At 46.2% G+C, this 25757-nt stretch overlaps 1 protein-coding gene and 1 pseudogene across 1 annotated transcript in view; one reads left to right on the top strand and one right to left on the bottom strand.

Annotated features, from left to right (window-relative positions):
• The window catches only part of LOC148144876 (uncharacterized), a 79100-nt pseudogene extending 60235 nt beyond the window's left edge, over nt 1–18865 (bottom strand).
• The window catches only part of LOC148144878 (uncharacterized), a 157666-nt gene that overhangs the window by 21683 nt on the left and 110226 nt on the right, over nt 1–25757 (top strand). The gene's annotated exons all lie outside the window — the stretch shown is intronic.

The raw sequence follows: 25757 nt of genomic DNA on the forward strand, positions 1-25757 counted from the left end.
GCACTCCAATGTTCAGAGATACATGATTTCAAACAACAAAGGCAGTAACTACATAGATTCACTGCTGTGTCAGCTAGCAGTGTAGGATTTTCTCTATCTCTCTCTCTTTCAGACCATGTGCTCGCTGCCTTTAGCTGTCTTTCTCTCTTTTAAAAGTGCTGTTGACTTGATTTTTTTACTCCAAAGTTCCAAAACAATGCAACAGTATATAAAACAGTAAGTGCTGCTCCTGGAATTCAAGGAAATCGCGTCCAACACTGAAAATATCTTTAAAAAAGAGCAGCTCTTACAGCCACAAATTTTCCGGTCCTCCATCTTGGATTAGTACTTGGTGAACATTCCCATCTCCCAGGTTACAGTTATTGAAATAATCTGCTTTTCTATTTTTGCTACCAAAGTGGATAACCTCACATTTATCCACACTAAACTGCACCTGCCATACATTTACCCACTCACTCAGCCTGTGCAAATAACGCTGCATCCTCCTCACAGCTCACCCTTCCACCCAGCTTTGTGTCATCTGCAATTTGTGATACATTCCAATTAGTTTTCTCATCTAAATCACTGACATATACTGTGAATACCTGGGGTCCTAGTCCCAATCCCTGCAGTTCCCCAATCATGATACAACATCAATCTGACGGATCCTCCCTGACTGACCGTACAAAATAGCAGATGTTAGCCTGATGTTCATAACTGACGGAGACCTGATAAGCAATTATGATCCACTGAAATACTAAATCACAGAAGCAGGCCATTCAGCCCATTGTGTCCATGCAATTCTCTAAATGAGCTTTCTGACCTTGTGCCATTTTCCTGACATTTCCTTGGAAACTGGTACATTGCTTGTCATCAAATAATTGTCCAATGCCCTTAATTGAACCTGCTTCAACCACTTCTCCATGCAATGTCTTCCAGATCTATTTACTTACTGTGTGAAATTTCTTTCTCACATCACATTTTCTTTCTTGTCATCAACTTCAAATTTGCGTTCTTATTCTCAATGCTTTTACCATGGTGAACAGTTTTTCACTATCTTTTCTGGGTATGATTTTCGTCATGATTTTCAAAACTTCTTTTAAATCTGGCTTCATAGAACAGTCCATGAGGCCAAGCCCATCAACAATTCCAGCCTCGGGCGACTGTCTGTGTGGAGTTTGCACATTCTCCCCGTGTCTGCGAGGGTTTCCTCCAGGTGCTCCGGTTTCCTCCCACAGTCCAAAGATGTGCAGGTCAGGTGAATTGGCCATGTTAAAATGCCCATTGTGCTAGGTGGCTTAGTCAGAGGGCAATGGGTCTGGATGGGTTACTCTTCAGAGAGTCAGTGTGGACTTGTTGGGCTGAAGGGCCTGTTTCTACACTGTAGGGAATCTAATCTAATAAAACAATACAGAAACAACTGAGCATCTAAAAGGACGGCTCCTCAGTCATCACTGTGAGCCCCACAGCAACCATTGTTACCTGGTCGGTAATATTGGCCCACAGTTTGGAAAACTGATTTTCGCTACGTCTGCAAAGATTGAATTTTTTTTTAAGGCAGTTGTTGCTGAGAAGTTTAATCCTTTCTGTCCAGTAGGAAGTCAATGATGTATTTGGGTTTGAATGACATGTGGAGCAAGTGGATCACCGCTCCCTGGTATGCATGAGAGCATTACATTCCAGATTAAGCAGGGAATTGGATCTCTTCCTACAGCCCGTACATACCTCTGGTAACTTCCCAGGGGACTGTGCTTGTGTGGCACAGGTCAGATCATTGGCTGGCTTAGAATGTTTTAGAATGTTACAATACATAAGGAGGCCATTCAGACTATGATGTCAATAATAGTTCCTGAAACACCCACCCACTCTCCATCTCTATCTCCACCATCTTGCAACTGTCCAGCATCCTCGGTAGTATAGTGGTTAGTATCCCCACCTGTGACTCAGGAGACTGGAGGATTTGATATTTTTATGGATGTCTTGTAGCGCAGAGGTAGTGACCCTAACTCTAGATCGGGTTCAAGTCCTGGCTGCTCCAGAGTTCAAAAGTTCACAAATATAAGAGCAGAATTAGGTCATTTAGCCCATCAAGTCTGCTCCGCCATTCAATCAAGACTGCTCATCACCCCCTTTTCCTGCTTTTTCCGCAAACCCTTGAAAGGGTTCAGAAAAGATTTACATGGATGTTTCCAGGGTTGGAGAATTTGGGAGAGGCTTAATGGTCCAGGACTGTTTTCCCTGGAACTTCAGAGGGTAAGGGGTGACTGTATGAAGGTTTATAAAAAAATGAGGGGCATGGATAGGATAAACACAAAAGGTGTTCAAAGTCTGTGAGAAGATTTGTAGCTCAGGTGCTCGTTGTTGTGATTCTGTTCGCCGAGCTGGGAATTTGTGTTGCAGATGTTTCGTCCCCTGTCTAGGTGACATCCTCAGTGCTTGGGAGCCTCCTGTGAAGCGCTTCTGTGATCTTTCCTCCAGCATTTGTAGTGGTTTGAATCTGCCGCTTCCGGTTGTCAGTTCCAGCTGTCCGTTGCAGTGGTCAGTATATTGGGTCCAGGTTGATGTGTTTATTGATTGAATCTGTGGATGAGTGCCATGCCTTTAGGAATTCCCTGGCTGTTCTCTGTTTTGGCTTGTCCTATAATAGTAGTAACAGTCTTAAATAAACTCAGTGAATCTTTTCCATGTTCAGAGATCTTCAGAATATTGTAACTAATGAATTCACTATCTCTGCTGCCACTTCCTTCAGGACCCGAGGATGTAGGCCATCAGGCCCAGGGGACCTGTCTGTCCTCAATCCTAATAGTTTGCTGTGTACCTTTTCCCTATCTATGTTGGTTGTTTAAGTTCTCCCCTTTCTATAGCCTCTGACTTGTCCATTTCAATAGGAATTGTTCTGTTGTCCTCCAACATGAAAACTGAGGACAAGTATTAATTTAGCATCTCTGCCATTTCAGTGTTCCACCCATTAACTCACCGTTTTCATTTTCCAAGGTACCAATACTTACCTTAGCGACTCTGTTCCCTTTACCGTACCAACAGAAGCTTTTGCTGTTCTCTTTGATTTTTAGTGCAAGGTTTCTTTTGTAATTTATCTCATCTATTTTAATTAATTTTTTTTAGTATCCCTTTGTTTATGTTTGAAAGTTCAATGTTTCACCCATCCAGAGGTCTGGAATACTACTTCTGAGCAGGCTGAAAAGTTTTTTAAAATGTCAAAACGTTTTTCAAACCCCTTCATGTGGCTGGGGGCCGGCAAAACGATCGCCCCGCCCCCATCGTCTCCTCCAACCACGCCCCCTCCGGTGAAGACGTCATGCACCGGAACTCCGCCCCTTGAGAGCTGGCGCATGTGCAGTGTAGGTCCTGCAGCGGGACAAAGGCAGTGTTACTGTTTGTGGGAGAGGAATGGCGCTGGCGGCTGAAGGAACAAGAACAGGAGCCGCTGGAAAAGCTGAGCATCCCTGGCTGCATGTGTGGGGAGAAATCCGAGGAGCCGTTTCGGGTCCGGGGATCCTCCTTCAGAACAGGACCGGGTTTCAGGAACATCCCGGGGAGGTCGCCAGGTCCGAGCGCCAAGACCTGGCTCCTGCCCCCGGGGAGAGGAGACAGTGAGACAGGGTAGGATTGGGAACCGCGGGAGGAGGGAGACTGGGGAGTTTATAAACTCCTAGGGGGAGGCCTGAGGCCTCGAATAAAATCCTCACAGGCCCAGTGTTTACTTCACTAGGGAAGGACCTCGCGGGTTGCCGGGGCAACGGCCGCCATCTTTGTGAGGGTCAGACATGTTTTGGGGCGGGGAGCGCGGGCGGCCATCTTGGTGAGGGCACCATCAACTGTTATTTCTGGGAAAGACTTCCGGCCTTGTGGCAGCCCCGGCCTTGGCTGAGCTTAATTCCCCACACTGTCCAGCGATGTGCAGGTTAGGGTGGATCGGCCGTGCTAAATTACTGCTAATGCCCAAGGAAGTTCTGGTTAGTGTTTATCGGCCATACTAACCTACCCTGATGAAGGGCTCCTGCCCGAAACGTCGATTCTCCTGCTCCTCGGATGCTGCCGAACCTGCTGCGCTTTTCCAGCAACACTTTTTCAGTTCTTTCCATCTGTTGTCGGGTTCCGCTGTCGGACTAGCTCCGCCCATTATGACATCACAACACGGAAGTGGCCCTATCAGTTTCAATGTGAAACACCCTCCTCTGGGCAACTCCTCATCCTGGGAGGGAGAGAGGGAAGGGGGAATCAACTGGAGTGAATCTAGGGAGGGAGCAGCCTCTGCAAACTCGGGTATCTGGCTTAAATACCCGGGCGAGGAGGGACGGATGATAGCGATTCCCGCAAATAAATGCATCGGGTACAAGTACAGCGCATGCAATAATCCACATTGCAGCTTCAAGCCAGCTGCAATAGTTTTACATCCTCTGTTCTTCCTCTGTCTTGGCTCCTGCATTTCGGCTTCCTTCCCCCATTCCCACCCTGGACCCGAGACATTGGTGCTTCCAAGCTGACACTCATAAGTTCGGGTTGTCCCTCCATTCTTTCTCAATTTTCAAAACCCACAAAAGACAACTTTCCCAATCTTCTGAGCATTGGAGATGGGAGGTTACATTGAGACTGGTTAGGCCGCTTTTGGAATATTGTGTGCAGTTCTGGTCACCCTCCTATCGGAAGGATGTTGTGAAAAAAGATGAAAGGATGCTGCCAGAATTGGAGCGTTTGAGCTTAATTGGTTGGTGCTGTTTTCACGAGTGTGCCGAAGGCATTTGTACACATTTATAAAATCATGTAAGGCATGGATTGGTTAAATAGACAAGGTCTTTTCCCTGGGTTAGCGGGAGTCCAGAACTAAAGGGTAATAGCTTAGGGTGAGGTGGATGAGCCAAGAATGAAAAGAAACCTAAGGGCAACTTTTTAATTCACAGTGTAGTGAATGTAAAGAATGAGCTGCCAGAGGGAATGGTGGAGGCTGGTACAATTACAATATGTGAAAGTCCTTGCGAGATCAAGAATTTATCAATCTCTGCCTTGAAGACATTTAACATCCTGGCCTTCACTGTCCTCTGTGGCAATGAATTCCACAGGCCCACACTCTATGGCTGAAGAAATGTCTCCTCATTTTTGTTCTAAGTTGACCCCCTCTAATGCTCAGGTTGTGCCCATGGGTCCTAGTCTCCCTGCCTAATGGAAACACCTTCCCAGCATCCACCCTTTCTAAGCCATGCATTATCTTATAAGTTTCTATTAGATCTCCCCTCAACCTTCTAAACTCTAATGAATACAATCCCAGGATCCTCAGCCATTCATCGTATGTTAGACGTACCATTCAGTGATTCTTCTACTCTGCTGGCCCACCGGGGGCTCCACTCTGGGGAGAGGTCCTTCAGCTGCCCAAAGTGAGGGAAGGCCTTCAGCAATTCATCTGTCCTACTGAGGCACCAGCGGATCCACACGGGCGAGAGGCCCTTCAGCTGCCCTGAGTGCGGGAAGTGCTTTACCCAGGCTTCCCACCTGCTGACCCACCAGCGGGTTCACATGGGTGAATGGCTGTTTACCCGCTCTGAGTGCGGGAAGGCCATCGGTGACTCGTCAGACCTGAGGAGGCACCAATGTGTCCACACCAGAGAGAGGCCGTTCCCCTGCCCTGAGTGCAGGCAGAGGTTCACGTTGTCCTGCAACTTGCAGGGGCACCAATTCTCCCAACAGTCGGATTCTGCCAGCGATGCTGCTGTGGCTCACCACCAGTCTTGATTCCTCGGCATTATGATCTGCCTTCAAATTGGTCAATTGGTTCACTCAGCTGTTATTGGTATGATGTGAATTCAGTCCTGAGATTGAGTCAACTTTACAGTGGTCTCCTAAAAAGCTGGAAATAAATTTCTAGGACCTTTGCAGTTGTAGAGTCATTGAGTCCAACAGCAAGGAAACAGACCTTTCGGTCCAACCAGTCTATGCTGAACATAAGCTGAAGATATGTTGCTGGAAGAAGGATTCCTGAAGAAGGGCTTATGTTCGAAACGTCGATTCTCCTGTTCCCTGGATGCTGCCTGACCTGCTGCGCTTTTCTAGCAACACATTTTCAGCTCTGATCTCCAGCATCTGCAGACCTCACTTTCCCCTATGCTGAACATAACCCAAACTGAACTCGTCCCACCTGCCTGCTCCCAGCCCATATCCCTCTAAGCCTTTTTTATTCATGTACTTATCCAAATCATTACAAATACCAAAGGAATTCACTCCTCTTAATCCTTTATTTCCAAAAGCAATTAGGAGTCTAACTGCTTCCTCCCCCACCTCCCCCTAAGCCTTTGCCCTCTAGTTCTGGACTCTCCCAACCCAGGGAAAAGACCTTGTCTCTTTATCCTTTCAACGTCCCACATGATTTGATAAACCTCTATAAGGTCACCCCTCAGTCTCCAATGTTCCAGGAAAAACAGCCCCAGCCTATTCAGACCCTCCCTGTAGCTCAAACCCTGGCAACCTCCTTGTGAATCTTGAAACAGTTCAGAAAAGATCTACAACATCCCTTCTATAGCAAGGAGATTGGTTAGACCACTTTTGGAATACTGTGTGTATAATGTCCTGTACAGTTGCAACATGACCTCCTAAGTCCAATACTCGATGCTCTGACCAATAAAGGAGAGCGTGCCAAACACCTTCTTCACTATTCTACCTACAACTCCATTTACAAAGAACTATGAACCTGCGCCCCAAGATCTTTGTTCAGCAATACTCCCCAGGATCTTACCATTAAGTGTATAAGTCCTGCCCTGATTTGGCTTTCCCAAAATGCAACACTTAAGTAAACTACATCTGCAGAAAAAAACACATGGTCTTTTAAAGGGATCACGCAATGCTTTCCCCATTTTGCAATTTTACACATACCACCAAATTCGAAATTCTTGCCACCCAACCTACAATTACAGAGGAACCGCGATTATCCAAACAAGATGGGCGGGCACTATTTCATTCAGATAACTGATTGTTTAGTTAATTGATTCAATGCCTGTCCTGTGGGGCTCAGTTTTCTGAAGTTTCCTTCTTCCTCGCTCTGCCTGCCTTGCTCCCTCTGTCTGTCTCAGGGTTTGTTTCTGAGCAGACACACACTTTTATGTGTAAGGGACTTGCAGCATTTCTGAAGCCCCAGGCGCCCCCCCATTCTCCCGCCCCCATCAGCTCCCATGAGTATCCCGCCGGCCCCCTATCCCCTCTCTGGAGCAGCCGGACTGGACACCAACAGTAAGAATGCTGCTGCCGTTGGTGGTGGGGGGGGGGGTTTAAGTCTCAAATAGTGCACACACTACTTTTATTCGCAACAGGTTCCACCTTTGCCCTGTACAGGATAATGCAAGCGGGCATCAGAGCCGCCCTGCTTTTGCCACGGGACTATGCCTACATCAGGAAACTATAAGAATTCATTTTGTGTTTTAAACAGCAGTCGCAGCTTTAAACCCACAGAACTCAGCAGCTGCCGGTCCACCCACGTGACCGGGAGTTGGGAGACAGATGACAGATAAAATCCACACTATACCAACACTACCCATGACTCATAGACCAAAACTCCGGAATTAATTAATATGGAAACCCATCTCCTAATGACATCAAGAGACTGACTGAAACACACCCATACCCATTGATACGGACCCACCCTGACACAAAGGACAGGCATCCACCACACAGGAACGGACAGACCAATACACACCAACACCCCAAGGGAACAAAGGGGGCTGCTAGCCCCTGCCCTCACAGAGAGAGACAAGCAGATAATACCCAGACCTGTTTTACATAAACCAATTAGCACCATATTGTGCGTGCCCTGCAACTCTCCTGGGATGGCAGGAAACATTCTATTTACACCTACTCCAGTGATGATGGGGAACTATCATCCCATTCATCCTCAAATTCCACACATCCTGACAACTAAAAGTATATAATATGTAGCAGCGTGCAGGAACAGGAGAGCGGCTGAGATTCGGACCTCGGTTGGTCTCCGCCGGCGTTACTGTAGCAATAAACGTTACCGATTGTTGAACTGCACTCTGGGCTCGGACTAATATCATTTCATTCGCGCTAACAATAATATTGGAGAGATTATCTGGGAAAGGGAAGTTGAGGGTACTCGCCTGTATAGAACTTCAGGGGAAGTGTGGGAGAGAGAGAAGCCAAGCAGTCAGTCATTGGGAGATGGTGCCTGGGCTCCCATAGATATCCAGGATTGTTGACAGCATTTCAGTAAGCTGAGTGCATTTTTAATCATTATAAACAAAAGGCGCAATCAATGTTGAAACACCTCTTTGATGTAATGTTTCTATCGGGACCTTGAGATCTTCTTCGGATAATCCAATATTCAGATAATTAAGTTTCCTCTGTACTCTATCCAACTTCACAACACATCACTTCTGGAAGATGACATTTCAAATCTGCTATTAAATTAAGAAAGAGAGGGTTTAGGGTCCTTTCTCAAAATCTTTAGAAGGGGCTGGGCATGGGTCTGGTCTGGTCCATAACAGCTGTCACTAACTTGTTACCCACCAGCATTGCCATCAGCTTATAGTACCCAATAGCTGCCAATTATGGCCACATTGATGTGGTTTCTTGGCTCAAACACCACAGAGTAGGATATGGTCTGAATACTTCCCTGCAACACAGACCTGTACGGATCAGACAAGAACCCCTCAAAAAATGTGAAGAATGTAGGCCACACCCTAACTTGTTAATTTATTTTTTTAGGCAATTTCACAAAATTTATTTAGTGAAGTGGATATTCCAGGACTGATGCAGCTGGTCAAACCTCTCAGTTTCAGACAAAACAATTTATTTGCACACTACAGATGAAACACAAACAAAAGAAAATAGAATTGAGAATAACTTATATGAAAACTCAACTGACTATTGCAACTTAACAAAGCTGTTCCAATTTCGCAACATCCTGTGAACACACCTCTTGGCAAAAGGTAAATTTGAACACAGGTTCTTACAGGTAGGAGAGATTTCAGAGAGTGGAGTCAGGCAAAATAATGTCTATTAAAGCAAGTTTCATTGTACCTGCTTGTCTAGGTCCCCAGTAATTTTCTGACTCTGCTAAAACCAAACCAAACTGGGAAAAAAAAACTGAGCTGGGAGAACTGGCCACTCCCCTTTCATTGTGCAACTGTGTTTAAAAAATCTCTAAAGGCTTCCTCTGGTTGTTGATTCAGGCAGTGTCTGTTAGCCTTTTCCACACCACTGCTTTTACAACCCTTCTTGAACAAAACCAAGGACAGTATAACCTTGTTTAAGGGGCAGAATCGTCCCATCACCATGTAATATGGGTTCTTGTGGAGGCAGATGTCTTGAAGTTTATTAAAAACACTCATTATTTGCACCATTACAAGATCTCAAGCTGAGACACAGACTGGGTCCTGGGCTCATTGATGCACCACATGACTAGAACACGACTTGTGGCGACTGAGTGACCACATATTGCATTGTGACTACTGAGGTGGGGGAACAGACTTTGTTGTGGAATGCCACATTGTGAGGTGATCTAACTGCGTGTAATGTACATGGTCTTTCTGCAATCCATGCAAAGCTACACGAGACGTCATCCTCTCATCTTCAAAAAGGAAGATGCCGGAACTTCAGTTTTAATCCTAGGTTCTAAAATGGCCACTGCAGACTGCAGGATATTTCTCTCTTCGTGGAAGCAGGGATAAAAAATCCCCAGGACCTAATCAGGTGTACCCGAGAACTCTGTGGGAAGCTAAAGAAGTGATTGCTGGGTCTCTTGCTGTGATATTTGTATCATTGAGAGTCACAGGTGAGGTGCTGGATACTGGAGGTTGGCAAACGTGGTGCCACTGTTTAGGAAGGGTGGCAAGGACAAGCCAGGGAGCCATAGACCAGTGAGCCTGACCTCGGTGGTGGGTAAGTTGTCGGAGGGAATCCTGAAAGACAGGATATATGTGTATTTGGAAAGATAAGGACTGATTAGGGATAGTCAACGTGGCTTTGTGCTTGGGAAATCATGTCTCACAAACTTGAGTTTTTTACAGAAGTAACAAAGGATTGATGAGGGCGGAGCGGTAGATGCGATCTACATGGACTTCAGTAAGGTATTCGACAAGGTTCCCCATGGGAGACTGATTAGCAAGGTTAGGTCTCAAGGAATACAGCGAGAACTAGCCATTTGGATATAGAACTGGCTCAAAGGTAGAAGACAGAGGGTGGTGGTGGAGGGTTGTTTTTCAGACTGGAGGCCTATGACCAGTGGAGTGCCACAAGGATTGGTGCTGGGTCCTCTACTTTTTGTCTTTTACATAAATGAAATGGATGTGAACATAAGAGGTACAGTTAGTAAGTTTGCAGATGACACCAAAATTGGAGGTGTAGTGGACAGCAAAGAGGGTTTGATTTTAGCAGAGTCAGAAAACTACTAGGGACCTAAACAATAGGATCTTGACTAGATGGGCCAATGGGCTGAGAAGTGGCAGATGGAGTTTAATTTAGATAAATGTGAGGTGCTGCATTTTGGGAAAACAAATCTTAGCATGACTTATACACTTAATGGTAAGGTCCTAGAGAGTGCTGCTGAACAAAGAGACCTTGGAGTGCAGGTTCATAGCTCCTTGAAAGTTGAGTCGCAGGTAGATAGGATAGTGAAAAAGGCGTTTGGTATGCTTTCCTTTACTGCGACTGTACAGGACATTGGTTAGACCACTGTTGGAATATTGCGTGCAATTCTGGTCTCCTTCCTATCGGAATGATGTTGTGAAACTTGAAAGGGTTCAGAAAAGATTTACAAGGATGTTGTAAGGGTTGGAGGATTTGAGATATAGGGTAAGGCTGAGCAGGCTGGGACTGTTTTCCCTGGAATGTTGGAGGCTGAGAGGTGACCTTTTCGAGGTTTACAAAATTATGAGGGGCATGGTTAGGGTAAATAGGCAAAGTCTTTTCCCTGGGGTTGGGAGTCCAGAACTAGAGGGCATAGGTTTAGAGTGAGAGGAGAAAGATATAAAAGAGACCGAACGGGCAACTTTTTCACACAGAGGGTGGTACGGGTATGGAATGAGTTGCCAGAGGAAGTGGTGGAGGCTGGTACAATTGCAATATTTAAGAGGCATTTGGATGGGTATATGAATAGGTAGAGTTTGGAGGGATATGGGCCGGGTGTTGGCAGGTGGGACTAGATTGGGTTGGGATATCTGGTCGGCATGGGCGGGTTGGACCGAAGGGTCTGTTTCCATGCTGTACATCTCTGTGACTCTATGAATGTAGAGGCTGCTTGGTTTAACATTAGTCACAGGGAGAAATGCTGCAATCAGTTAATAAGGAAAATAAATTGTGACATTTATAATCTTGTTGCAATCAGGCAGAGTTAACAAAGGATTGTGAAAGGGACTCACTCATTGGGAAATCTATTTTAAGAAAGTAACAAGCAATGTGGATCATTCAATTTGATTTGCATTGCTTTATTATTGTCGCATGTACCTAAGTACAGTGAAAGGTTTTGTTTTGTGTGCAGATTATACCACACAAGGTGCATCAGAGTAATAGAACAAAGCAAGGAATGCAATGCAACGGCTGCAGAGAAGGTGCACAAAGAGTGACATCAACATTAAATTTGAAATTTGAAGTGTCCAGTCAAAGGTCTAATCCAGGGTCAGAGGGGTCTTTGATGTTGGCTGAGTTCCTGAGGCAGCAGGAAGTACACATGGAGTCAATGGTTGGAAGGTTGTCTTGTGTGATGGACTGGGCTATGTTTGCAACTGTATGTAGTTTCTTTCGGTCGTAGGCACAGCAGTTGCCGTACCAAGCCGCAATGCATCCAGAAAGAATGCTTTCAATGGTGCAGCCATAAACATCGCTAAGAGTCTTTACAGATATGCTGAATTGCCTTAGCTTCCTGATATAGAAGAATACAGCGCAGTACAGGCCCTTTGGCCCTCGATGTTGCGCCGATCCAAGCCCACCTAACCTATACTAACCCACTATCCTCCATATACCTATCCAATGCCCTCCTAGTTCTTATGAAGTAGAGGAACCCATGGATGTACTGATATATGTTAAGTGAGTGCACAAAAGTTTGGCAATTGGAGTAAAATGTTAATAAATGTGAAGTCATCCATTTTGGTTGGCATAACAGTAAAAAGGATTATTACTTGAATGCTTAAAATAATTGCAATATGCTGCTGGGCAGAGGGACCTGGACGTCCTTGTGCATGAATTACAGAAGGTTGGTCTGCAGGTACAGTAGGTATTTAAGAAGGCAAATGGAATTTTGTCTTTCATCACTAAAGGGATCGAATTTAAAAGCAGGAAGGTTATGTTGCAGCTGTTTCGGGTGCTGGTGAGGCTACACCTGGAGTACTGTGTGCAGTAATATGCTCCTCATTTAAGAAAGGATGTACTGGCACTGGAGTGTGTGCACAGGAGGTTCACTAGGTTAATTCCAGAGGTAAGGATATTGGCTTATGAGGAAAAACTGAGTAAGCTGGGATTATGTTATTGGAATTTAGACAAATAAGGTGGAATTTTATAGAAACACGTAAAATTATGAAAGGAATAGATAAGACAGACTTAGAGAGGATGTTTCCACTGGCAGGTGAAACCAGGATAAGAAGGCAGAGCCGCAGAATTAGGGGGGAGCCGATTTAGGACTGAGTTGAGCAGCACTTTCTTCACACAGAAGTGGCTGTGAACTTGTGGAATTCCCTGCCCAGTGAAGTAGTTGAGGCTACTTCAGTAAATGTTTTTAAAGCTAAGATAAATAATGTTTTGAGCAGTGAAGGAATTAAGGGATACGGTGAGAGGGTGGGTACTTGGAGCTGAGGCCACGAAAAGATCAGCCATGATGTTACTGAATGTTGAAGTGGACTCGAAGGGCCAGTTGGCCGACTCCTGCTCCTAGTTCTTATGAAGTAGAGGAACCCATGGATGTACTGATATTCCAGAAGTCTTTTGGTATGATGCCACATCGAAAGTCATTATTCAAAATAAGAGCTCATCTTGTCCAGGTCATTTAACAGCGTGGATAGAGCATTGGTGAGTGAACAGGCAACAGTCATCAAAATGTTTCGGGTTGTCAAGGGGTGATGAGTGGAACACAGTGCAAGGGCATCCATTTTTTTCACAATGTCTTTTCACAGCTTTGATGATGGAAGTATCTGCAAAGGTGTTCAGTTTGGTGATGGACCAAACCTAGGTAGCAAACTCATGTACAAACAGGGAATAAGACAACTGTAAAGTGTGGTTGACAGGTTGGGACCAGGCAAGATTGGCGTTTAATGCAGGAAAACCTGTCCAACTTAAATGAAATGTTCTCATTTCTGGTAAGGGGGTAGAATATAAAGTCAGGGTGTTTTGCTCCATTTGTCGGTGGGTATTTGTGGTGTAAAATTCCAAGCAGTGGAATGTGGTGAAACGGTTAAAAATTATGTCCCAATACATGTGTGAATCTAACCGGAATGGAGGTGTTGCTTAGTCCCGTGTGAATCTTCTTATCTGTATGTAACCAGAATGGAATGTGTTTTTTAGCCTTGCTCTGCTGTTCACATGAATGTTTATATCTGGAAAAGAGTATATCAGCTGGAAAAGTCTCCAGTTCGGTGAGTCTGCTCCGGGGTTACGTTTAACCGCCGAGCGTGGGTTGTTGGCAACCGCTCTACGAGAACTGACGGCTCCCAGTTTTTGTAACATGTAGAGTGAGTATAAGCCAGACCCGTTGTGCGACGCTGCGGGGAATAAAATGCCCATATTCTAGCAGTCTCGCCTCTTGGTCGTTTGTTCTGTGTCAGACTACTCTCCTACGAACCTGACCTTGAGAATTTTTTAAAACATTTGGCGTAGTCGGCAGGATCAATCGCAATTGAGGAGAGATTTTGATACAGAACAATGTTTTGGAAAAAGACTAAGAAACCAGAAGAACAAACTGTGGAGGTCCCGACCGTCCCGGGATGGCATGGATGTGGGCATGTACGTGGCAGTTTGTTTGAGAAAGGATCCCAGTCCTGCCGAAGAACCCCTTGCCTGGGGTACAGCGGAGGATGTGGGCATGTCCAAAAAGCTGAAGCGGAGTTAACAGAATTGAATGGGATTGAACTGAACTGAACTGAGTGGAACTGAAGTGAATCAAATTGAACGGAACAAAATGGAACTGAGCTAAATTGAATTGAAATGGACGGAACTGAATTGAACACAATTGAATTGAACTGAACAGACCTGAACTGAGCTGAATTGAATTACACTGAATTGACTGAACTGAAATTAACTGAAACGAATTGAACTGAATTAATCATAATGTAACACATGTATTGGGCCAAGCAGTGGAATGTGGTGTAAAATTCCAAGCAGTGGAATGTGGTGAAACGGTTAAAAATTATGTCCCAATACATGTGTGAATCTAACCGGAATGGAGGTATTGCTTAGTCCCGTGTGAATCTTCTTATCTGTATGTAACCAGAATGGAATGTGTTTTTTAGCCTTGCTCTGCTGTTCACATGCATGTTTATATCTGGACAAGAGTATATCAGCTGGAAAAGTCTCCAGTTCGGTGAGTCTGCTCCGGGGTTACGTTTAACCGCCGAGCGTGGGTTGTTGGCAACCGCTCTACGAGAACTGACGGCTCCCAGTTTTTGTAACATGTAGAGTGAGTATAAGCCAGACCCGTTGTGCGACGCTGCGGGGAATAAAATGCCCATATTCTAGCAGACTCGCCTCTTGGTCGTTTGTTCTGTGTCAGACTACTCTCCTACGAACCTGACCTTGAGAATTTTTTAAAACAGTATTGGGAAGACCACCATATTTGGTTTCTTTACTTAGTAAATACATTCAAAGCAGTTCATAACTGAATTTACTCAACTTATAATCAGAGTCAAGGGGTTGTCGGGTTGCGATGTTATCAGTTAGAGCTTATAAAAATCAGATGATCTGATGGAGATGTATAACATCCTGTGAGGACTTAACAATGTGAATGGATGAATGCCATTGTGCCAGAGACTAGAAATGAGTGGACCAGTTAACAAATAGGTGGCCACTCATTTAAGAGAGGAGAGTTATGTTTTTCTCTGAAGGCTTCCTGAGTCTTTAAAATTCACTTCTTTAGAGAGCAGAATGAGATAGAACAGAGGTTAGCACCGCTACCTCACAGCATCAGGGAACTGAGTTTGATTCCACCCTTCTTCCAGGAGGGAGAACAGCATGGGATTACAATCGGAATAAAGCTTCCTCTACTCTTAAATTGAAAGTGAAGGTACCGCGACACTGTCCCAAACAAATACTGCCATGACAGGCACAGCATTGGCTTGGATACAGAGTAAAACTCCCTCTACGCTTTCCTATTTAAACACTCCCAGGACAATGACAGCAGAGGATTAAATAAACAGTAGAACGTCTTCCATTCTGACTGACACTTGGTATGTTCTACACCAATCCTCAAGGATAATTCAGAAGTGAGACTATTATCTGGCACTGAATTCACACTTCCTAATGGGAAATGACCAGGTCCAGAAAATCACCTAGTGAAACATAGATAAAGCACACACAATGCACAACAGAACCAGAATTTTATTGGGATCAAAGACTTTGAAATGAGAGGAGACACGGTCCTTGCAACAATCCAAATGTGAGCTGGACAATTTTCTCACTCTCATCAGTTTCTCTGGGGATGCAGAGTCCACCTCACTGCTGTCTGGTCAGTTCATCTGTTCTCATTCAGAGTGAGTTGTGGCTGACCACATGGTGGCCTGGGGTCAAGAGGTTAGAGGGTAAAGGTCAACTTGGATAGAGGGGATCTTGTGTCATGCTAGTGAGGTTGCGTGTTGCTGATTTACTCAACTTATAATAATCAGGGACAAGGGGATGTCAGACTGGGCTTGTATCAGTTCAAGCTTAGAAGAACCAGATGATCTGATGGAGGTGTATGACATCTGAAGAGGACTTTACATTCACATTGTTATGTCCACTCATTTCTAGCCAGACACTAGCCTCTCATTTAAGATAAGAGAGTTTTGTTTTTCTCTCAAAGATTCCCGAATCTTTGAAATTCACTTTTTTAGGGAAACATGGAGTGGTGGTACAGTGGTTAGCACTGCTGCCTCACGGCATCAGTGACCCTAGTGTGGTTCTACCCTCGGACCAACTGTCTGCGTGGAGTTTGCACATTCTGCCCCTGTGTCTGCCTGGGTTTCCTCTGGTGCTCTGGCCTCCTCCCACAAGATGTGAAAGTGAGGGTGGATTGGCCATGGGAAATGCACAGTTCCGGGGATAGGATAGCAGAGTGGGTCTGGGTGCGATAGTTAGTGCTGATTCGATGGGATGAATGGCCTGCTTGCACACTAAGGATTCTAGAACCGCCTGGAGCCTGTAACTGACCAGATGACACGTGGACACTTTTCTTACACTGCTTTTATTCAAGCCTGCAGAGCCATTTCCACAAGATGGCAACAAACTCCCCAAATACTAAAATACATCCATTTTATATACTGTTGTGTTATTTTAAGAGTAGTTTACATATACCAAATCAATAGTATACAGTTGTTTTATGGTTATCGTTATCCAGTTACAATTAGTGGTTCTGGTTATTTCATCAGCCTTACCTTATTGTATTCAACCAACTACAGCATCTTGGCACTTGCCGAATTACAAAATCCAATGTTCGCACAGTATTTTTCTTTTTGTCTTTTGACTTGTGACCTCCTTATTGCTCTCAAAGTTCCTCATTTGTCCATACATTGTCAAGGTTTTACTTTAGTCGAATGTGTTCCTGGCTTTTTGCAGTTAGCACCCGATCTTCTGCCCTGGTCAACGTTTTCCCTTTCCAGGTCTATACTGAGGATTTCATGAGAACCTCAGAATGTGGTGAGACTGTGGAACTCACTACCATCGCAACAGGTTGGCATGAAAAGCATTACAACCAAGGGTAAGCCAGCCAATACAAATGAGTGTCACTGTCACCAGATTCACAACACAATGAAATTAAGACATGCAAAGTCCCTCAAAATTTCTCAACTGTTCCTAACCAGACTTGATGAACAGATCTTGCACACCAAAATTATAATTTAAACACAAACCAACAATTATAAATACTGAAACTTTGCTAGGGCAAAGTTAAACACGATAATCTAATTAATAGCAATGATCATTTCCCCACCATCTCAGAAACAGAGACTGAAGAAAGAAAATTTTAAAATTACCAATTCAAAAATGGATTGCCAAGCATTTGTGCAATCCTTAGACAATGGATTGTTCACAGGCACGTAACTGTAAATCTAAATTCAAAGTCACTGCTGAATACGAATGGACACCCCAAAGTATTTAGCTATTTATTGTAGACTCGTTCCCAGAAAGAGCCAACAAATCTTTATGTGGGCAGAAAAAACTAGAAAGAACACTCCCGGGCACAATGAGCAGCAATGCCCACTGGAAGCAAAGTTGGGGGGGGGGGGGGGGGGGGGGCATGCTGACTCTCCCACTGCACTCACTGTCAGAATGGGAAGGGTTCAGTCCTGGGAGTGACCCACAGCAGTGTCACCGGCAGAATCAGATTGTTGAGAGCACTGGTGCTTCCGCAAGTTGCAGGATGATGAGAACCTCTGCCCACACTAGGGACAGGACAACAGCCTGTCCCCAGTGTGGATCCGCTGGTGCCTCAGCAGGTTGGAGGAATTGCTGAAGGCTTTCCCGCACTTGGGGCAGGGGAAGGGCCTCTCCCCCGTGTGGACCCGCTGATGGGCCAGTAGGTGGGATGTCTGGGTAAAGCCCTTCCCACACTCGGCGCAGGAAAATGCCCTCTCCCCGGTGTGGACCTGCTGGTGCCTCAGCCAGGCAGAGGTATCCTTGAAGGTCTTCCTGCACTTGGGGCAAGTGAAGGGCTTCTCCCCTGTGTGGACCCCCTGGTGCCTCTTCAGGTGGGAGGAACTGCTGAAAGTCTTCCCGCACTCTGGGCAGGCAAACGGCTTATCTCCAGTGTGGACTCGCTGGTGCCTCTGCAGGTGGGAGCTATTACTGAAGGTATTCCCGCACTCGGGGCAGCTGAAAGGCCTCTCCCCGGTGTGGATCCGCTGGTGCATCAGCCGGGCAGAGGAATTGCTGAAGCCCTTCCCGCACTCGGGGCAGCTGAAGGGCCTCTCCCCTGTGTGGACCCGGTGGTGCCTCAGCCGGGCGGAGGAATTGCTGAATGTCTTCCCGCATTCAGGGCAGCTGAAGGGTTTCTCCCCCGTGTGGACCCGCAGGTGCCTCAGCTGGTTGGAGGAATTGCTGAATGTCTTCCCACATTCAGGGCAGCTGAAGGGTTTCTCCCCCGTGTGGACCCGGTGGTGGGTCAGGAGGGCAGAGGAATAGCTGAAGGCCTTCCTCACTCAGGGCAAGTGAATGGCTTATCAGCTGTGTGGACCAGCTGGTGCCTTTGCAGGTGGGAGGAACTGCTAAAGGTCTTCCCACAGTCGGGGCAGCTGTAGGGTCTCTCCCCTGTGTGGACCTGCCGGTGCCTCAGCAGGTGGGAGGAATTGCTAAAGCCTTTTCCACACTCATGACAGGAGAACGGCCTCTCCCCGGTGTGACTGCGCCGATGAGTGTCTAGGTCAGACGGGAAATGGAAGCCTTTCCCACAGTTGTCACACTTGCACCGTTTCTCCACAGGGTGGGATTCCTTGGGTTTCTCCATGACCGAAGCTTCATCCGCACACAAAAGCACGTACAGCTCTTCCTCGGCGTGAATTCCTCTTCCAAGGCCGTATAACTTTTTCAGGCTCCACACTCAGAGCGATGCAATAATAGGGTCTCTCATCTAGTCCCACTGATGCTGAAAACGTATTGAAACAGGAACGAAAAAGCTTGGTTCCTTCTCACAGAATCATAGTCGAAAATTGTTGCAGTCCTGATGAATTGAGTGACTGTCAGTCATTGACATGAAAGTGAGGACTGCAAATGCTGAAGAGTCAGAGTTGAAAAGTGCGATGCTGAAAAAGCACAGCAGGTCAGGCAGCATCCGAGGAGCAGTAGAGTTGATGTTTCGGGCATAAGCCCGAACTGTTGATTTTGAAACTTCTGTCTTCAGATCTTCAAATACTCTTAAAAAAAATTACAAAAATCATCACTGTCAGTCCAGGGTAGAAATTCAGAACAAGCAACTCTACTCTCTGCAGAACATTCTTTTCTTTTTCCACAAAATTGAAAGCACCATCTCTCTCTCTCTCTTTTTTTCTTGAGTTTTGGATACCTCCATCTGAAAGTTATTATCTTTCACGATGTTGGGATACTGCTGAGAGTGAGCAGGTCTGATTTGGGAAGCAAAAAAGTGTCAATTCAGGATGAACCTACAGCTTCTGGAGAAATAACCAGACACAAAATGGTTAATGTCCGGGGAGATGGTGAGGAAGAAATGAGACATCAAGGCATTGGCACCAACACCAGAGAAAAACTGAACATACAGACGTAGTAAATATTAGTGGCAAGCCAGAGTCATAGAGATATACAGCACAGAAACAGGTCCTTCGGTCCAACTCATCCATGCTGACCAGATATCCTAAATTAATCTAATCCCATTTGATCGCACTTGGCTCATATCCCTCTAAACCCGTCCTATTCATATAACCATCCAGATGCCTTTTAAACTGTTGTAATCATACCAGCCTCCACCACTTCCTTTGGCAGCTCATTCCTTGCACGCACCACCTTCTGCATGAAAAAGTTGCACGATGGGTCCCCTTTAAATCTCCCCGCTCCTCACTCTAACCCTATTATCCTCTAATTCTGGACTCCACCAATTCCCCACCTTGTCATCTATCATACCCTATCTATGCCCCTCATGATTTTATAAATGTGTATAAGGTCACACCTCAGCCTCCCTTGGGTAAACCTTACCCTTGGATAAACAACCCCAGCCTATTCAGCTCAAACCCTGGCAACCTCCTTGTAAATATTTTCTGAACCCTTTCAGGTTTCACAACATCCTTCCTATAGGAGGGAGACCAGAATTGCACACAATATTCCAAAAGTGGCCTAACCAATGTCCTATACATCCACAACATAACTGCCCAACTCCTCTACTCAGAGGATTGGGAATTTTTTTCAAAATGCACAAAAACACAACCAGGAAAGAATGCAGGGACAAACTGAACTTTTGATGGTCAGCTTGGAAGCACCAATGCCTCAGGGCAAAGATCCTTTTGTTACACAATGATTGTTCAATTTTGTGACCAAAATAATTGGATTTGTAATTACTTATATCAGATATTATCATCATCTCAGGCAAGAACACAACCAATTTTTTTCCGACAGTACATTTACATGATTCGATACATTTCCCTATTCCTTACTTTACCAGAATATTACCAGGAATGGAGGGTTTGAATTATAAGTAGAGGCGGGATAGACTAGGAGCTGGAGCCTAGAAAGTTGAGAGGTGATGTTGTAGAGGTTTAGAAAATCGTAAGAGTATAGATAAGGTGTCTTTTCCCTAGGGTTGGCAGAAAAGCAGCTCATAAAGTCAGTACCGTATGGAAACAGGCCCTTCAGCCCAACAAGTCCACACCGAGTCCGGAAGAGTAACCCACCTAGACATATTACCCAACATTTACCCCCTGACCAATGCACCTAAGCTGCACATACACCCTCACCCCCACGCTGTATTCCATACCAGGTGCCGTCGCCACCTCCTCCAGGCCCCGTCCCCACGCTGTATTCCATACCAGGTGCCGTCGCCACCTCCTCCAGGTCCTGCCCCCACGCTGTATTCCATACCAGGTGCCACCTCCATGTCTTCTTCAAATACCACCAGGGATATATTCCCCTCCCCTCCCCTATCAGCATTCCGAAAACACCACTCCCTCTGTGACTCACTCGTCAGGTCCACACCCCCCACCAATCCAACCTCCACCCCCGACACCTGCCCCTGCAACCGCAAGAAATGCAAAACTTGCGCCCACACCTCCCCCCTTACTTCCCTCCAAGGCCCCAAGTTATCCTTCCATATCCGCCACAAATTCACCTGCACTTCCACACACATCATTTATTGCATCCGCTGCACCCAATGTGGCCTCCTCTATATTGGGGAGACAGGCCGCCTACTTGCGGAACGTTTCAGAGAACACCCGGACCAACCACCCCGTGGCTCAACACTTCAACTCCCCCTCCCACTCCACCAAGGACATGCAGATCCTTGGACTCCTCCATCGCCAGACCATAGCAACATGACGGTTGGAGGAAGCGCGCCTCATCTTCCGCCTAGGAACTCTCCAACCACAAGGGATGAACTCAGATTTCTCCAGTTTCCTCATTTCCCGTCCACCCACCTTGACTCAGTCAAATCCATCGAACGCAGCACCGCCTTCCTAACCTGCAATCTTCTTCCTGACCTCTCCGCCCCCACTCCGGCCTATCACCCTCACCTTGACCGCCTTCCACCTATCGCATTTCCAACCCCCCTCCCCCAAGTCCCTACCTTTTATCTTAGCCTGCTGGACACACTTTCCTCATTGCTGAAAAAGGGCGCATGCCCAAAGGGTTGGTTCGCCTGCTCCTTGGATGCTGCCTGACCTGCTGCGCTTTTCCAGGAACACATTTTCAGCCACCTTCATGTTGCCGCCTCCTCCTCCAGGCCCCGCCCCCACGCTGCCTTCTATATCAGGCCCCGCCCCCACGCTGCCTTCTATATCAGGCCCCGCCCCCACGCTGCCACCGTCTCCCAGGCCCTGCCCCCACCGTCTCCCAGGCCCCGCCCCCACGCTGCGTTCTACCCCAGGCCCCGCCCACACTGCCGTGTCGCCCACGTGGAGACTTGAGCTGAAAATGTGGCTTCTTCAGGGCTCATCCCCGAAACGTCGATTCTCCTGCTCCTTGGATGCTGCCCGACCTGCTGCGCTTTTCCAGCAACACATTTTCAGCTCTGATCTGCAGTCCTCACTTTCTCCACGTGGAGACTCTATCCAGCACCGGGCCTCTCCAGTCCAATGTGAGTTCCGGGTCGGTACCCAGGCCATCGCGACCGCCCCAGTACTCACCCGCAACCTCGGTCTCCGACAACGCTGCCCCGGAATCTGCCGATAACAAAACTCGGACCGACCTCGACTTCATTCCAGCTTCTGACTCAAAGTAGACAGGCAGGAGGCTGAAACAAACACAGCGAGCCAGGCAGTAGCAGGAGGGGGAGAAGTCGACGTTTCTGGTGTAACTCTTCCTCAGGTTTAGGGCTGGGTGTTGGGGGAGCTGCAGATAAAGGGGGTTGTGGGGGCAGGGTGGCGGAGTGGGGATTGGTGTAGACAGGTAGAGGGTTTGACGTGGTTGGCCAATTGGAGAGACGAATCCGGTTGGGGGTCGGAGGGAGGGGAGGAGAGGGACGGTATTTGAAATTGGAGAACTCAATGGTGAGTCCTCCAGGCTGAAGGCTGCCCAAGCGGAAGTTGAGGTGTGGTTTGTCATGGCAATAGAGGAGGCCGAGGATGGTCATGTCGGAAAGGGAATTAAAATTGGCGGATCTAGGAGGTCCTGTCGGCCCGGCTGAGATGGTTGGTGAACTTTCCCTCAGTTTATGTTTTGTCTCCCCGATGTAAAAAGGACCACATCAGGCGCATCTGATATTGTAAATTAGGTTGGAAAATGTGCAGGTTAACCTCTGTCTCAGCTGGAAGGACTACTTGGGACTCTGGATTGAGGTGAGGGGGTGGTGCCTGCTTGGAGCATTTCTATCTATACACAATATCACCTTTCATAGAACAAACAATCCTAAGGAGCACCATAAAACATAAGATCACTATCTTGGTCATAGAATCATACAGCATGGAAACAGACCCTTCGGTCCAACTAGTCCATGCTGACCCTGTTCCCAAACTAAACTAGTCCCCCTGCCTGTGTTTGGCTCATATCCCTTCAAACCTTTCCTATTCATGTACCTATCCAAATGGAGATTTGGCCAAGCAGGGGAGTGTAGCTACATCATATACCCTAGACCGGCGGAGCAATTCTCTTCTAGGGGGTCATCCTCTGCGCCAGAGCGTTGAGCTTCAGGAGGGACGCACATGGAACTGAGAGAGAAGAGGGACAACCACCTACCCAGCCAGATTAGCCAAATCAACCCTGAAAATCAATGGGGTAACAGATGTCGTACCCAGATCGCACCATGGGTTGGGGTGTCCAGAACTATAGGGCATATGTTTAGGGTTAAGGGGGGGTGGGGGGTGATATTTAGAGGAGACCGAAGGGGCAACTTTTTCACATAGAGGGTGGTACGTGTTGAGTTGCCAGAGGGAGTGGTGGAGGATAGTACAATTGCAACCATTAAAAGCCATCTGGGTGGGTACATGAATAGGAAGGGTTTGGAGGGATATGAGCTGGGTGCTGGCAGGTGGAACTAGATTGGGTTGGGATATCTGGTCAGCATGGAGAGTTGGGTCTGTTTCTGTGCTGTTCATCGCTTTGGCTCTATGACTTTTAAACATTCAGCACTTCCTCGAACAGTTCACTTCACACACAAACCTCCCTGTGTAAAAACAGTTGCCCCTCTAGTCCTTTTTCAGTCTTTTTCCTCTCACTTTAAAAATATATGCCCTAGTTTTGAACTCCCCTACCCTTAGAGAAAAGACATTTTCTATTCACCTTATCTTTGCCCCTCATGACTTTATAAACCTCCATAAGGTGGCCCCTCTATCTCCTACACTCCAGTGAAAAGACATCCCAGCCTATCCAGTCTATAAATCATTCCAGCAACATCCTGGTCAAAAAGGGTGAGTTTTAACAATTGACCATAAGGGCAATGAAGACTCAACCAGCTTACAGTGGGTTTGGAATCACATGTAGGCCAGACCAGGTTCAGACAGCAGAAAACCAGATGAGTTTTTTTAAAAAAGATTAGATTAGATTCCTTACAGATTCTCTACAGTGTGGAAACCGGGCCTTCGGCCCAACCAGTCCACACCAACCCTCCGAAAAGTAACCCACCAAACCCAATTCCCTCTGACTAATGCACCTAACATTATGGGCAATTTACCATGGCTAATTCACCTAACCTGCACATCTTTGGACTGTGGGAGGAAACCGAAGCACCTGGAGGTAACCCACGCAGACACAGGGAGAATGTGCAAACTCCACACAGTCGCCCAAGGTTAAACACTGAGCCACCGTGCCGCCCATTTTTACAACAATACACAACAGTTTTGTAATTAGACTCTTCATTCCAGATTTGTATTGAATTTACATTCCACCATCTGTCTTAGTAGGTTTTGAACCCAGGGAATGTTTACCTCTGTCACCATTGCAAAGAATGTCAAACATGACCTTGACAAGAACTGTTTCAGGGGCAGAAACCAGACTCGAGGGCTTTAAATGTGGAAGTCTGGAAAAGATGGGAATGGCTATTTCAACGTTACATCCAAACCAACACTTCCATTGATGCGATAGTAACAGGAACTTTTATTTTAGTTAGAAGATTTTCAGCAACACTGAGCAAGAAGGAACAAAATTGATCTAAGAAACACAGCAATTAACTGTCTACAAGAGGCAATATTGGAAAGGAAGGACCCAGTTCAAGGATATAAGAGGGGAGACACAGACAAAGGGACAGGAGTAGGCCACTCGGCCCTTCGAGCCTGCTGCAACATTCAATATGATCATGGCTGATCTGAATACAACCTCAGCTCTACATTCCTCCACATTCCCGACAATCTGTCACCCACTTGGTTAGCAAGAATCTATCTATCTCTGCCTTAAAGATACTGAATCCACTGCCTTTTGTGGAAGACACACAACCCTCAGAGAGAAAAGAAATCTCATTTCTGTCTTAAATGTGCAACCTCACACTTTTAACATATGACTCCCTAGTTCCAGATGTTAAGATCGGGATACAAGCTGCATTCAAATAACATCCGTGGTATAGTCAACTGCCTCAAAGTGCTTCATGTGAAAATAAGAAGAATTATTTTCTAAAATTACAATACCGGAGCACAGATAACGACAGGTGACGAAAGACTTGGTCAAAGGGCAGGTTTAGGGCAGCTCTTTAAACAGGTTCATTTCCAAAACATCAGAGGCCAAAGACAGAAACAGTAAACGCAAAATAGTAAAGTACAGGAAACAACAGCATAGTCGTAATGTCACTGGGTGAGTAATCCAGGGACATCGGATCAAATCCCATCACAGCAAGTAGTGAAATTTGAATAAACCAACGAATAAATGTGGAACACAAAGTTAGTCTCAGCATGGTGTTGATGGCACTGATGTCAATCGTCATAAAAAACCATGTCCTTTCAGGAAGGAAACTGCCATCTTTACCTGGTCTGGCTTACATGTGATTGCAGACCCACAGCAATGTGGATGACTCTTAAACTGCTCTCTGAAATGGCACAAGCAAGACACCTTGCAATTAAGGATGGGCAACAAACATCAACGTTGTGAAAGAGTCAAAAACAGAAATTGCTGGAGAAACTCAGCCAGCCAGTCAGGCAACACTGGTGGAGAGTGAGAAAGAAACTGAGTCAATATCCTGTCCTAAGTCCAGAACAGCTGTGAAGAAGGGTCAAAATGCACTCAAAATGCTAACTCTGATTCTTTCTCAATACGTGCTACTAATCCTGCTGAGTTTCTCCAGCAATTTCTGCCTTTGTGTATTTTAGATCTCCAGTATCTGCAGTTCTTCATTACACTGACTGAGGGAAGCTCAAATCCCATAAAAGGGTAAAGCAGAAGGGCTGGAATTACTCAGCAAGTCTGGCAGCAGCTATGGAGATAGAAACAGTTAGCTCTTCAAGTCATTGAATGATCTTACATCAGGGACATATTTTTGGGGAAGTTGTAACTGCAACATCTGGGTGAACTCT

The sequence above is a fragment of the Chiloscyllium plagiosum genome, unplaced genomic scaffold (assembly GCF_037043375.1).
Source record: "Chiloscyllium plagiosum isolate Xiang-an unplaced genomic scaffold, Cpla_swu_hap1 HiC_scaffold_27, whole genome shotgun sequence".
NCBI lineage: Eukaryota > Metazoa > Chordata > Chondrichthyes > Orectolobiformes > Hemiscylliidae > Chiloscyllium > Chiloscyllium plagiosum.